Source organism: Musca autumnalis, unplaced genomic scaffold (genome assembly GCF_047663935.1).
Source record: "Musca autumnalis isolate F117 unplaced genomic scaffold, ASM4766393v1 scaffold_4, whole genome shotgun sequence".
Taxonomy (NCBI): Eukaryota; Metazoa; Arthropoda; class Insecta; order Diptera; family Muscidae; genus Musca; species Musca autumnalis.
Genome location: NW_027411977.1, coordinates 60,670,185 through 60,686,538, shown reverse-complemented (window position 1 = coordinate 60,686,538; position 16,354 = coordinate 60,670,185). Strand labels below are relative to the sequence as shown.

At 36.5% G+C, this 16,354-nt stretch overlaps 1 protein-coding gene across 2 annotated transcripts in view; it reads left to right on the top strand.

Annotated features, from left to right (window-relative positions):
- Window positions 1-212: 212 nt before the first annotated feature.
- The window catches only part of LOC141402568 (uncharacterized), a 50,264-nt gene continuing 34,122 nt past the window's right edge, over window positions 213-16,354 (top strand). Inside the window, exon 1 of one of the 2 annotated variants that reach the window (XM_073984113.1) lies at window positions 213-743. The gene's annotated coding sequence lies outside the window, so the exon portion shown is untranslated. The remainder of the gene's footprint in view (window positions 744-16,354) is intronic. The other variant, XM_073984111.1, reaches the window with a different exon arrangement.

The following is a 16,354-nucleotide window of genomic DNA, read 5'->3' as shown; positions in this document are numbered from 1 at the left end:
TGCCGCAGCCCATACACTACCCACAAGAAGAAGAAGAAGAAAACTAACAGTAGCCGCTGCTACCAATATCACCATCGTCACAACAATGCTCATCGTTGCGCCATAAAACTTGGCCAATTGAAGAAGGCTCCCCAAAAGCATTAACGACGAACGAACAACGAAAAAAAAACTCACCATTCCACTTAATAACATTACACGGTGCACTACAACGAATCGTCAGTTGAGTTCAATACGTTCAGAGGCACGGTTGTGTTGCCAGTTTCGAAAAGAGTTTTCATCGGCTTTTGTTTTGGGAATTGCATTTCCTCGTAAAATAAAACAATTCGCAAAATCGTACAAACTATTGGGATTTCTGGTTTTTTTGGTAATAAAAAATAAAAATAAAAAAATTCAAAAAATCGTATATGTGCTAAAGTTGTTTAGAAGCAAAGCATAAAGGATTAAAACAAACGCCACGCGCATTCATAGCAAGAAAGAAAATGAAAATTCTATGTGTGGAATAATGTCTGTCTGGCTGGCTGGATGGCGTACTTGAGTTAGAAGAAAAGTGAAATTGAATAAAATATTACCGTTTTGTTTTGAGAAAGTTATTAATAAAAAAACGTCAACAGAAGAAATATTTAAAATTTAACGGTTATTTATTGTGCAAACAATTAACCTACATAAGTTATTCTTTGTGTGTGTTAAGAGTTTTTTTTGTTTTTTTTTTCCTTCAAAAGGATATTAAAGTCCGTTATTTATACGTAAGTGTTACATATAACCTTTTAAATTGCTAATGAAACTTATCAAATGTAAATGATACTAAATATTGGTGTGCTGGTGTTCTTACTTAAAAAGTGAGAATTTTAATGAAATCAGTGGAAATCAGATAATAACATATTTCAATAAAATTCGGTAGCTTTAGTCCTGAAGAAAAAAATACTTCTGAACTTCTTCGGTCTTGTGCCAGGCGCCTGAGCTGTTTACATATGAGATCGTTTCTTCTAAAGTCTTCTTCCACGGATCTTGGCCGATCGATCTTTGGACTTCACCGACCTCTGTGTCCCTGTGAAAGCTAACTTTGGTGATATTCTCTTGTCTGAGAATGTGGCCGATCCATTTCTGTTTCCTTCATCTTATTTCCACGTTTTTTGGCATCATGTTGCAATTTTGTATAAAAGCTTTATTGCTAAAAGCTTTATTCTAAAGTCTTCTTCCGCGGATCTTGGCAGACCGATCTTCGGACTTCACCGACCTCTGTGTCTCTGTGGAAGCTAACTTTGGAGATATTCTCTTGTCTGAGAATGTGGCCGATCCATTTCTGTTTGCTTTATCTTATTTCTACATTTATTCGCATCATGTAGCATTTTTGTATAAAAGCTTTATTGCTGATACTCGTTGACCAAAAAGTTCTATTGACCATTCTCAGACATTTATTTACAGAGACCTGTAAGTTATTTGTGATGGTTCCAGTTTTTTTTCGCATCCGTAGAGTATAACAAGTTTGATACTCGTATTGAATGCCGGATCTTTCGAGAGATGCAAATGCATGATTGATCTTATTTTTTCTACTTGTTACAACAATGTCTGCCCAACCACAGGTGCTTATGATACTGCTCAGATAGGTAAACTCTTCGACGTGAACTATAGTGTGATTATTAATAATTACTGAGTGAAGTTGTTCATCGATATTTTCATCACTTTAGATTTGAAAAAAAAACATTGTTCCACAACATCCCATACGGGACAAGGGAGACTTCTCTCATATCAATGAGTGCACCCCGATTCATATTTAGCTCAATGATATGGGACCTACTGTTTATCGCCGAGTCCGAACGGCGTGTCTTAAGACACCACTTGTGGAGAAGTTTATCAAGGCTGAAGTACTCGGGAAATGTCGCCAACATTACTGTGGGGTATTTTTTACTTTACTTTAGGTGTATTTTTTACTTCTGTTTAGATTTGAGGCAGTTAGTATTTAGAATACCCTAGACAAACGGCAGCGTTAATTTGCATTAAGAACTGCATTTAATTTTACCGTGACAGACGACAGTTTCTGCATTTACGACACAGCTGATTGCAGGTAAACAACTGTTGTGTTGTTTGCTATGTAAATTGTGTCTCAAGGCATGAATATGCCCTCTCCCTTACCATGGTACAATAATTAACAAGTAGAAGCAAGTGTTCTTGTACAACAATCGATACAACAACCACATAGAAATTTGTTGTTGTAAGTAATACTAGTGTCAATGGTATTTGTAAATAAACATAAAAAGTGTCAATAAATTATTTTAATTCCAAAACAAATTTTTCTTGGATTTTATTACATAAATTTGAAAATCATAAATGAAATTTTGATTTATATGAAATTCTAATATTTCCAATCTATTCCTGTAAATGTATAATTTTAAGCAAGAAGAATATTTGGTACAAAAATGTTTGGGATCGCTAAAAATTTCATGAAAAAGGAAAAGCTGCAACAAACTTTTGTTTTTGAAATCAAGAAACATACATATGTTTATTAGGGCTTTAGTTTTTTTTACAATTTTACAAATACCACATACCTATACTAAAATTATTTATATTCCTAAAATGCACCGCCTTCTCTTCATCGCGAAACAATTTGTAGCTTCGAAACTAGGTATTTTTTGTTCTGAGCTGAATCACATATTGGTACAACATATTTGTATATCGTATTAAAATGTATTCGAGAGCAAAGTCTGTCAAAAAATGCGACCTGTGGATAGATATATGTTCAGACAAACGACAGAGGGAAGCACTTTTCTGTATAAACATTTTGGTTTGTGTGTCCACAAATGCTCGCAAGTTTTCCATGTAACAAAAAAAAGAGAGACACAAACATGTACATAATATACAAGACCACAGTGTGGAGTTGGTTATAGTAATGTCAGTCTTGGTCGATGGTTAAAATCCCTCAGGAAAATGTCAGCTACATATATTTATTAAAAATAAAAGGTGTTACTATGTGCGGCAGGTCGTTCGGACTCGAAGGAGGTTTCATATCATTAAGAGAAGTCTTTCTGTTTTACCATCGAAGATCATGGTAGAACAAATATAAGGTAAAGTAAATACTACAACAAATACAACTCAACAACAACCACATTGAAATTTGTTTTTGTTTGTAAACCTTAGTGTCAACGTACATGTAAACAAAACAAGGAAATGTCTATAAATTATTGGAATTTAAAAAACAAATAATTTTTCACATTTGATTGAATATTTTGAAAAACATGAATAAAAACTCGTTAGATTTTCAATTTGAATGTTTCCATATCATTCCATTAAATGCATAATTTCTCGCAGAAAGTAGAATACTTGCAAAAATGTTTCGGGTCGCTGGTAATTCATTGAAAAAAGAGATGCTGTTTCATTCGATTGTTTTTGAAAACAAAAAAGCACATGTTTATTAGGACTTTATTCTTTTCAAGTTTAATAAAATACCACACATATTAACAAATATTGTACCGCCTCCATAAGCGGTGTTTTTGTGTGCGACATGTCGTTCGGACCTGGGGGAGGTTACATGTCAATGATATGAAGCCGTCTTTATGGGAAATCGTTTTTTTCTGATGAATAAATTTGTTCTTCAAAAATATATATCCCTAATATACATCGAACATAGAAATAAATACATAAAATGTCGTATGGAATTTGACACTAACACTACAACCCACTTCAGTCAGCTGGGTATTGCTGCTACCTTTTCTTGTTCTACCTTGATCGAAGATATTCATTGAAAATAGTTTTTTAAATAGTATTTTTTTTTTCTCAGAAAAAATAGATATCCCTAATATACACCCAAAATAGAAATATGAATACAAAATGTCGTATGGAATTTGACCCTAGTATTACGGCAAAATCAAATCAGCAGGCACTTGCTTCTACCTGTTAATTATTGTACCATGCTCCCTTACTAAGCGTTTATACCAGACAGTTTTTCTTCAAATACAACTCTGATTTACTAACACATACATTCATTTGTCAGCTGTCTTCCCGCTGTCCATCATTTTTTCACAGACAGTAGGGTAAACAAATTGTTGACATTTTTGTAAAAATAAGTGAGATAATAATTGAAATGTGTTGAAAACAAAATAACATGAACAAAAACAAAATATGTAAATGGGAAACAAAAAGAAATCGATGATTTTCGTTCATAATTTTACAAATGTTTTTGCAGTTGTCGGGACGCCTACGTCACACAGGCAAGTATTGGGATTTTGACAATCAATACATGAAGTCAACTGTCCTATCATGTGTAAACGCAGGGTAACATGAATATGGGCTCTCTTCTACAGTATTGCCAGATTGAAAAACCTAAATTCAGTTTAATTTCACTTTGGTTTTGCGCATTAAGAATGTGGATAATGCACGAATTAATTTGAATTAAGGCAGTTAATTCAAATTAACGCTATCGTCTGTCTAGGACAATGATGAACACGAAGAGTGAATTTGTATGCTGAATCGTACGAAAACGTAAATGCGAGTTCTCATCTTGTTAATCTATGGTCTAGGGTATAAGAACACTCTCTTAAAATCAATAAAGTTGTTTTTGGACTGCAGTTAGCGTGTGCGACATTAAGAATAAGTTGTTCGCGTAGTTTAAGTCATACAGTCGTTCGCTTAGTCTCCAACAGGAAGAGGTTGGTTAACATTATAGTGTAGATGAACAAGAAGGCCAGAACAGAATCAATCATCGATTGCTTTGCTTGCTTCCCAAATGTCAAATTATAAAGGAATGCCAGAGCTTCCTAAAGAAGAACGCAGGCGGATTTGCAAAGAGGCTCTGGCATTCCTTTATAATTTGACATTTAGGGAAGCAAGCAAAGCAAGCGACGATTGATTCTGTTTTGGCCTTTACGTTTTCGTACGATTCGCCATATAAATACTCTTTTCATGTTAATCATTGTATTAAACCAACAGGAAAATGGTAGATGACATCACACAATTCCTTTGAAGCGATCTTTTTGTCAATTTTAATTGAATAGCCTTCAAATTAAATATGTGATATTTTGTTGGGTCCCTGTTTACTTTTATCGATTTTAATAAAAATCGGTTTAAATTTGAATGTAGTCCCCATATAACGGTACTTTGCTGTCTCCTTGTCTGAAACCATGTTTTGGTACTAAACTGTATCGAAGAGGTTTTTCCTATTTCAACTGAGAGCCTGGTATTAGTAGATACAGTATTACAAAGCAGAATGAGCTTTGCGGGAATACCAAATTCTTACTTAGCTGTCCCATTACAGAACATTTGTTCCATAGGCCGAACTAAGAAAATATCTCCATTTCTCTCTATTTGTTGCTTCGCACTCTGGAATACCGCGTCTTTTCATCTCATCATCCACTTGTTTGCGCCATCTATTCCTTGGCCTGCCAATTCTGCGTGCACCGCCAAGCGGTCCGTATTTATACGCCTTTTTAGCGGGTTTATCATCACTCATTCTTATGATATGACCTAGCCAATGCAATCGCTGCATCTCGATACGTTTAACAATATTGATGTCGTTGTATAGCAGATACAGCTCGTGGTTTATGTGAAGTCGATATTCACCGTCAACGCAGATTGCTGAGTAGATCTTTCGAAGAATTTTTCTCTCAAACACACCAAGCGCTGCCATGTCTGCTTGCGCAAGTACCCAGGCTTCGGAGCCATACATCAGTACCTTACACCTTATCGGGTAGTATCAGTGTTTTGTAGAGCGTTATTTTTGTTTGACGAGATGTGGCTTTGTTTTTAAATTGCTTACTTAAACCATAGTAGCATCTGTTGGCCAATACAATTCTTCTTTTTATTTCACAACTGATGTCGTTTGTTGTGTTTACGGAGGTAGACGAAGTCTTTTACTACCTCAATATTATAGGAACCAACTTCCACAGTCGGTCCGAGCTCAATGGACGCATTGCGCGCCGACACCATCAACTTGGTTTTCTCGCCGTTTACCGCCAGACGCACTTTAGCAGATTCTCCTTCAACCTTCATAAAGGTATCAGTTACTTCTTTTACTGATCGGCCCATGATGTCTATATCATCAGCATAAGCAAGAAACATGTGACTATTGGTGTAGATTGTGCCACTTTTTTTGACGTTTGCCTTTCGTATAACCTTTTCCAGCAGGATGTTGAAAAGATCACACGAAAGGCTGTCTCCTTGTCTGAAAACTCTTTTGGTACCAAACTTTTCGGAGAGATTCTTGCCTATTTTAACTGAGGACCTAGTATCAGTTAAAGTCATTTTACAAAGCCGGATGAGCTTTGCGGCGATACCAAATTCAGACATGGCTTGGAATACCTTTGAACGCAGCGGGCTGTCGAAGTCTGCTTTATAATCGACAAAAAGTTGGTAGGTGTCGATCTGCATCTATTGGGTCTTCTCCAGGATTTGCCGCAGGGTAAATATCTGGTCAATGGTGGACTTGCCAGGTCTAAAGCCGCATTGGTATGGCCCAATTATCTCGTTGACCATAGGCTTTAGTCGTTCGCACAATATCCCTGACACGATCTTGTAGGCAATAGGGAGTAGACTTATGCCCCTATAGTTAGAGCATACAGTTTTATCTACCTTCTTGTGGACGGTTCCAATCGTCGGGTACTCGTTCTTCCTGCCAGATGGTGCTAACTAGCTGATGAATACACCTTATCAGCGTGTCGCCTCCGGTTTTGAACAGCTCGGCTGGCAAGCCATCGGCTCCTGCTGCGGCTCCTTCAGCCGATTTATTGCTGTCTTTACCTCAGCTTGGCTGGGCGGTATACATTCAATACCATCTTCGTCGCCTTCGCTGCTATTGGATACTAACAGTTTTCAAAAATGTTCCTTCCATATCCTGAGTAGACTATCTGTATCAGTTACCAAATTACCTTGCTGGTGTCTACAGGACGATGTGCCTGTACCAAAGCCATCAGTTTGATGCTTGACTCTTTGGTAGAATTTTCGGACTTCATTCTGGCTCCTGTACATCTCGATTTTTTCACACTCCCGCTTTTCCATTTCTCTCTTTTTCTTGCGGAAAAGACGTTTCTCTTCTCTTCTTTTCTCCCGATTTCTATCTCGTGCGCTACGCGTTGCTACTGATTGTAAAGTAGCTCAATATGCCACATTTTTCTCTTCGGTAGCAGCACGACACTCCTGTAGTGGGATTCTGTAACTCATTTTTGCTGTTACCGACAAAAATCGGTAAAATTAAATCGCAAAATGATGACTAAAAACATAAAGAAAAGTTGGCATCACTGTTTGTGTCGGTAGAGGCTAGCGACTACTTTTTATTAATCGTTTACTTACCGAAAAATTTCGTTAATTATCGAAATTATAAGCATTTTAATTTTACCGACAATTATCGCTAACAGCAAAAATTAGTTACAGAATCCCACCACTGGTCATACCATGAATTCCTTTGTGGAGGTCTAAGGAATCCAAGTATGGATTTTGCGGCTGTTTGCATGGAGTGGGCAATATTTTGCCATTGTGTTGTTATGTTATCGAGACAAGGAGTGCTCGCGTTAAGCAATTGGGCTAGTTGAGTGGAATATGCTGTGGCTATCTGTTGTGTTTGCAGCCTATCGTACGTACCTTTGCTGCAACGAGGTAATGGTCCGAATCTATGTTTGCTCCTCGGAACGATCGTACATCCAACACGCTCGATGAATGTCTTCCATCTATCACAACATGATCAGTTTGATTTTTTGTTCTTTGATCTGGAGACAGCCAGGTGCCCTTATGAATATCGAGATGATTAAATCTGGTACTGCTAACTACCATGTTTTTTGCAGCTGCAAAGTCTATCAGCCTCATACCATTGTCAGATGTTTCACTGTGGAGACTGAATTTCCCGACTGTTGGGCCAAAGATATTCTCCTTTCTAATTTTGGCATTAATATCGCACATACGGGTAATATATGCCAAAAGTTGATCAAAACTCAACATATAAAAATCGCGTTTTTAAAAACAAACTATTGGTAAACAGTCACCTGACCCTTTACCCCTTTTCGCTATGACCATCCGCAACTATCTGCGGTTAACCAATTCAAAGCAGCAGCCGATTGAACTCAGCTATAATGAAAGCAAAAAAGCACATGTTCAAATATTATAAAATGAAGTGAAAATTGAAATACAAATATTTTCGCGAAAATTTATAATTTTCAAGGTTTTTTGTTTTTGTATATTCTCCGTACAAGATAAGCTTATAAAAGTTCTAAATTGTTTGTGCAGCTTCACTCTTTAATAATGGTGGTACGTCTCTTCCTTCATGCATATTTTTTATGATAATTTTTAAGATAACTCAAATTTCAAAAGTGAAAAAGTGCATGATGCGAACGTTTGCGGACCATAATTACTTTTGGTGATTTATGCACTGAAGTCTCCAACATTAGATCCAATCATAATATATTGCGCATATTTGCGCCATTCTGAAAAAATCTCATTTATATCAACTAAAACCATTGAAATATTTAAATATGGAAGTATTTAAGAAAAACATTTACAAAATAGAAATATATTTTGGTTCCAGCGTTCGCCAAATCTACTTATTTTTTTTGTACTCATGTGTATTAGAGGTCATAAAAATCGCCAAAGATAATTGTTTTTGCATATTCACTATTAGTTTATTGAGATACATCCCATCATTCATAGATATCTTTTATGATAACTCAAATTTCAATGGTGAAATACTACATGATGCGAACGTTTGCGGACCATAGTTACTTTTGATGTTTTATGCAAGATTCTGCAGATTATGCTGATTCAAAGATAATACGCTACGCACAGTTGCGCCAATCTGAAATAATCCTATTTTTCTCCACTGCAATCATGAAAACCTTTAAATTTGTTTCTGGAGTTAAATTGGAATAATTTATGTAAAGCAATTTAAAAAAAAAATTAAAAAAATATTTTGGCAACGTTTGCCAACACTAATTTTTGATCTGTCTTATAGCCGGGGCTCTTATTTATCAGACTAAATCAAAACTTTTGATAAATGTTTGCGCCATTCGGAAAAATCAATGGTTTTTCTGAAGTAAAATTTAAATAATTTATGTAAAACAATTTTAAAAAAATTACAAAAATATTTTGGCAACGTTTGCCAACACTAATTTTTGATCTGTCTTGTAGCCGGGGCTCTTATTTATCAGACTAATCCAAAACTTTTGATAAATGTTTGCGCCATTCAGAAAAATCACTGGTTTTTCTGAAGTGAAATTTAAATAATTTATGTAAAACAATTTAAAAAAAAATTACAAAAATATTTTGGCAACGTTTGCCAACACTAATTTTTGGTCTGTGTTATAAGCGGGTCTCTTATATATCAGAATGTATCATAACTTTTGATATAAATTTGCGCCATTCCGAAAAATCACGTTTTTTCTCATATAAAAGTGCAGTAATTTAGAAATAATAATAGAAATAAAAAATCGAATGGATATATAACTATATAAATCTTGAACCAAAATTGACACACTGTTTTCTGGTCTCGTTCTGGATGCATGTACCGATTTTTAGCTTGATCGGATATATATTGCGCTTTTAGTGCATTATTTACCTCACATCCGATGCTAATATATAAATGGGAGCTATATCTAAATCTGGACCGATTTTCATTATTTTCTATAAAAATAGTCCTTGGGCCAAAGATATGATTTGTGCAAAATATTATATCAATCGGATTATAAATGAGGGTTTTAGAAGTTTTAATCAACTTTTAACATACATTACTCCTATGTGTATCGCCTAGAATAATTTTAATGTCATGGGCAGGGCAACGGTCATATGGTTCTTCTAAGCGCTCATAAAATATATCTTTGGTCTGTTCGTCCTTGTCTTCAGTGGGAGCATGAGCGCAAATAAAGCTGATGTTGAAGAATTTTGCTTTTAATCGAATTGCAACGAGTCTTTCATTCACTGGGGTGAAGCTGGAGACCAGATGTTTTAACCTCCGACCAACTACAAATCCGCAACCAAACTCATGCTTTGTGTCATGGCAGCTATAATACAGTGCGTCACCTTTAGGTGTTGTTGTGACGCCTTTCCCGTTCCATCGTATTTCATGTGTGGCAGTAATGTCGGCCTTGTACTTTTCAAGTACATCTGCCAATGCGTAAACTGTACCTTCCCTATAAAGAGTGCGAACATTCCAGGTGCAGATTCGCAGATCATGGTCCTTAATACGTTTGCGTGGTTCGTCAACTTTAGAGGGGTTTGTTTTTCTTTTCTTTCGTCCCAAACCCAAGTTTTTAACGTTCTTATGGGTGAATGCGCTGCACATATTAGCTCACTACCTTTAACAGGTGTTAGAGGCAGTTCCCCAGGTGACACCACGGGGAGGTCAGTGTCCACTTGAGATGAAAGAGGGGCCAAGATAAATCCTGGGCTTTGCCATGTTAAAACCGGTCAGGACCGTTCCTTGGTATCTTCCATCCCCTACGTCACCCAATACATTTCTTGTATGACAGTAATATCGGCCATGTACTTTGTAAGTACATCTGCCAGGGCATAACCTGCATATTCCCTATCAAGAGTGGGAACATTTCATATTCGCAGATCATGGCCCTTACGGGCCGTTTACGGGGTCGTTAACTGTAGAGGGATTTGTTTTCCTTTTCTTTGTTTTCTTCATAGTTAGATTTTTTACAGAGATAGGTTGGTTACAATCCCGACGCCCAAACCAAGCAATGTTAAACCCTATGTACAAGTCAGCTAAAGATTTCCCATACTAATATTTGATTTTAATAATAAGTGTTTGGAAATTTCTGTTAAAAATGTGCCATATTCATATTTGTGTCCAATAAGTGTTTGGAAATTTCATTTCATTCAAATTGATTGCAAATCGTTGTAGTTGTAGTTTTATACTTTTCTGGTTCTAGTGAAAGTCTATGAAAAGGAAAACATCTTCACGCTTTCTAAGATGGCTTTAAAATGGAAATTCTTTAAATTTCTCCCAGTACTGGACATGTGCTGCGTTATGTTTTGTTTTGTTTACTCCTTTTTAACAACTACAACTGACAAATATGAAGAGAACTGGTCTACTACCATATTCATTTGCAAATTACAAAGAAATGTCCACACGCACTCAAATCGTATTCAATGGATACCAATATAGCGTCATGTACAATAGGGTGAATTGATGAAGCCATTGAAAAAAATTATTATTTAAAATTCCAAGATATTTATTTTTATATTTAGACTTTTCTTGGATGCCAACGCCTTACCCACAGATATAGTTGTGATTTTGAGCATTTGACAAATTAACATCAATTTGAATGGGGATAAAACTTTATGATGACATGCGTTTTCAGAATATTTCAGTCATGTACAACTTCTCTAAAGTGGTGTTCTAATAAGACCAACACTACTACATTTGTACTCGGTCATGAGAATAAAGTATCATAGAATTGAGTTAAAAAAATATAATGGCATTGATCCGATATGTTTGTTAAAAATATTTTTTTATTTAAAAATTTCGATCGTGAACCCATACAATAATAGTAATGAAATATTCTAATTAGAAGGCACCTAGCCCAAAGGGCAAAAACGGTTCCAAACTCAACAATAAAGTTACTACTCCAATTATTAATTATTTAATATAAGTTTTTGTTTTATTATATATTTTCGTTTATACTTGCCCCCCCCACCTTATATTTACAAACCACATGTGATTACAAATTTCTAGCAAAGCCATTAATTTGTGCACCACATGAGGACAAATCAAAGCAAAGCGTGCTTTTAAGATCACAACGCACTTTCATATTCTTTGGCAAAGTTGATACCATTTTTGTTCCGTGCCTCTAAACAAGTCGTCTTCCTTTTATCGCATCCTCAAAAGTAGTTCATTCGTTCTTCGTTGTTTGGTCTATCACAGACGTTGTTGTGGTGATGCAACAATAAAAATGATGTCAAACATGTGAGGCGAAAAACTTGTCCTGCCTGAAGTCTGCAAAAATATTCAATGCCTCTCCAAACAACTGCCAAGTGAGTGCAGCTAAAATGTATTTCCTATAACTACCATAAATTCGATTCGTTATGTATGAGGCGGCGGACAATAACCAGTAGTTGCAAAAGGCTGTACAATCAGCCATTAGAAAATCTAAACACAAGTAAAAAAATACAAAACGAATTTGTTATTTTTTTTCAACAAAACACAAATTTCTATGGTCACTAATTCAAGTATTTCCAGTTACAGCCGGTTGAATAAAACCAAACGGGGGAGCTGTAAAGGAACTGTCTTGATTTCATCACTTTCCACCCATAAATATTTGCGTTGCAACAACAAAAACTACAACTAATCTTATTACTGAAAAATTCTTTAATTTTCTAAACAAATTGAGTAGGTGTTGTGACACATCTACACAATGTTGTCACTCAATTATTTCCTATTGTAACATTTTGCACAGTTGAGAAACCGCAAATATCATTTAACCTATGACAGAGAGGCAGGCAGGCGTCTGGGTCTCTGTTATGATTGGCAACACAAGCACAACAAGTTTGTTTCCTAAGTCTTTCGTTTGTTAAGGATAGATTTGTTTACATTTTATTTTCTCTTTCATTGAAATGACCCATTTCTCATCACCTTCTCTCTTTATAGTAAAACGAAAGAGTATAATCAAAAACAGGAATTTGGTCCATATGTTTGCCTGAATTAGGATTTACACATGCGAATTTGTTTATAGAATTTTGTGATGCTTCGTTATAAACTATCTATCTGTCAACCAAGTTGTATTGATTTTTAAATCCTAGCACTATAGGGTGGGATGATACAAATAATATCAAAATTGAAAATAATAAATAGGGGATGGGGGATAATAGGTTTGTACCAACAGGGAATGTTCTATACATTTAGGGATAAATTAATATATCAATATAAAAATAATGTTATGCCACTAGAATATGACCACAATAGGAGATGACCCAACATAGTTCAATTTCTCAAACAATGACTTCATTCATATCTCAAAAAATACGAAAAAGTGTTAATGACATAATTTTGTGTACTTAGTTACAAAAAATGTAGTCCGAAGTAAGTGCAATTACTGTAGTAAATCTTGAACCGCAAAACACTAATAATACGACCCCTGACGACCTCTACAATCTGCAACCACACACAAAATCATTGTGAAACAGATTAGACAAGCAAGAAATTATTGTAGTATGTATTAAAACAAGTAAAAAAGTATCAGTCGGCTTTGCTGACAGAGATATACCTGTGTATATTAAAAAAAATTTCCCAAAATACGTATGTATTTACGGGGTTTCAAAAATTTTGGGCGTTTGAACCGACAAAAATGTTGATTAGGATTAAAGATCAAAAGTTTTGCGGAGGAGATACTAATAGGAATGGATCGATATTGACCGTTATGGAAGTGGATCTCCAGCCCCAACATATGGTGCCATGGGGGGGTTTTACACTCTTCGGGCTGTTTGCTCAAGAAGTATGGACTTGCCCCTAAAAAAACTTTTACCATCGTAATTGAGACAGCGAATGCAAGTTGCTTCAACAAAAATCAAAGTGATTCGATATCAGGTCTTCAAGTGAACTTATCCGAAAATTTGTGTGGGAGGTATCGGATGGAGTGGACAAATATAGTCTATATTTGAAGCTGATCTATATCTGGTAGATATATTAGGATGTGTAAAGTATAAACCAATTCGGCCACTCCCTTCAAGAGTTACCGTACGAACAATTTTGAACTTTTGTGGGGGAAGTACCTGAAGGAGTGGACCTAGATGGCTTTTCTTCAAACTTAAACTATGTTTGGACAAAATATTACTAAGGCCAAATTTTGGACCAAATCGGCAGATCCGTTTGAGAGTTATCTTGCGCTCCAACCACCTCACATGGTGTCATAGGGGTTTTTTTTCAGGATATTTTCTCAGGAAGTATGGACTTGCCCCTGATGAAAGTTGTACCGTCGTATGGAGGGCAGTGAATACAAGTTGCTAAAATAAAAATCAAAGCGATTCGAGAGATGGCCCTAAACTGAACTTTTCCGAAATTTTGTGTGGGAGTTACCCGAAGCAGTGGACCGATTGAGTCCATATTGAAACATCATCTAAGTTTGGTACAAATTTCACGATGGGCAAAGTATGGACCAAATCGGTTACTACCTTCAAGAGTTATGGTGCGCACAAATTTTCTGAACATTTTCGAACTTTTGTGGCGGAGGTACCGTAAGGAGTGGACCGATATAGCCTATCTTCGAACATAAACTAAGTTTGGGTAAAATATTACGAATTGGTTGATCCGTTCGCGAGTTATCGTGCGCTCCAGCCAGCCAGACAGACAGACAGACGGACGGACATTGCTCAATCGACTCCAAATTGTCTGAAACACATTTCGTCCAAACATATTTGGGGTCTAAAACCATTATTTCGATGAGGCACATTTTGCCCGTATGAAAGTGTATATACCCTCGTTAGCATAAATGCTGAGGGTATAATTGAAAGCCCAAATAATGTTTATTTTTTGTTCTGTATTCGGGTTTTAACAAGAGATACATAAAGAGCCTAATGAAGCACCCCTTCCTTCTATAGAATCAGCCTTTCGTTTAAAAAGGCTTATAGAAGCACTCTATCTATCAGAAAGGGCCTATATAAGCACCCTTTCTTTCAAAAAAGGTCTATAGAAGCACCCTTTTCTTTCAGAAAAAAGTCTATATACAGGCCCTCTATCTTTCAGAAAGGGTCTATAGAAGCAGCCTTTCCTTCAGAACGGGTCTATAGAAGCACCATTTCCTTCAGAAAGGGTCCATAGAAGTACCATTTTTTTCAGAAAGTGTCTATAGAAGCAGCCTTTCTTTCAGAACGGGTCTATAGAAGCCCCCTTTTCTTTTAGAAAGGGTCTATAGAAGTACACTTTTCTTTCACAAAGCAGCCTTTCTCTCAGAAAGGATCTATAGAAGCAGCTTTTCTTTCAGAAAGAGACAATAGAAGCAGCCTTTCTTTCAGAACGGGTCTATAGAAGCCCCCTTTTCTTTTAGAAAGGGTCTATAGAAGTACACTTTTCTTTCACAAAGCAGCCTTTCTCTCAGAAAGGATCTATAGAAGCAGCTTTTCTTTCAGAAAGAGACAATAGAAGCAGCCTTTCTTTCAGAAAGGGCCTATAGAAGCGCCCTTTCTCTCGGAAAGGGTTTATAGAAACACCCTTTTCGTTCACAAAGGGCCTATAGAAGCGCCCTTTATGTCAGAATGGATCTATAGAAGTACCATTTCTTTCAGAAATGGTCTTTAGAAGCAGCCTTTCGTTTAGAAAAGGTCTATAGAAGCACCCTTTCTTTCAGGGAGGGTCAAAAGAAGCAGCCTTTCTTTCAGAACCGGTCTACAGAAGCCCCATTTTCTTTCAGAAAGGCTCTATAGAACTACACTTTTATTTCAGAAAGTATCTATAGAAGCAGCCTTTCTTTAAGAAAGGGTCAATCGGAGCATCCTTTTCTTTCAGAAAAGGCCTATATAAGCACCATTTCTTTCAGAAAAGGTCTATATACAGGAACCATTTGCTTTCAGAAAGGGTCTATAGAAGCACCCTTTTCTTTCAGAAGTGGTCTTTAGAAGCACCCTTTCTTTCAGAAGGGGTCCATAGAAGCTCCAAGTGAGATTAAGTTTCCCAGCAGAAGTGGCTGGACTAGTTAATGAGCGTGATGACCTTCGTCGAGCCGACCCTAGTGACGCCAGAGTTAGGGAGCTGACACTGGAAGTTAATAGGTTAGTCGGTAAGCACAAACTAAACAAGTCGCTAAATCATCTGCAGGATTGCAACCTTGAAGCCGAAATTACTGAATGTGGGTAACGGTCAAGTTACTCTCGAACCCCGGAAAGAAGGAAGACAGAACCTGACTGATCCGAAGAGGTGCGCAAGTTATATTAATCGACAATTTGTAGAGCACCCCGGTAATGACAAGGCGAAGAGTACCACGCCACTTTAGATCTCTTCCTGTCGAGGAGAAACCACCACTATTTACAATGGCTGAGGAAGGTTAAATCATCCTTAGCTATGGGCGGAAGGATTCTAAATGTCTTCTATAGACAAACTACATATTGAGGTTTTCTATAGACAGAAGATCCTCTTGTGGTCTTACATAAACAGACAGAAGACCTCTTAAGATCTTTTATACATAGTCAGAAGGCCTCTTGGGGTTCTCTCTAGTCAGAAGACCTCTTGTGATCTTCTCTAGACAGACAGAAGATCTATTAAGGTTTTCTATAGACAGACTAAAGACCTCCTGAGATCTTCTATACACAGACAGAAGACCTCTTGAATTCTTCTATTAACCGACAACCAGACATCTTCAGGTCTTCTATAGAAAGAAAACATCTTGAGGTCTTCCATTAAGAGAAAAACTCTTGAGGTATTCTATAGACAGAAGACAGAAGACCTCAA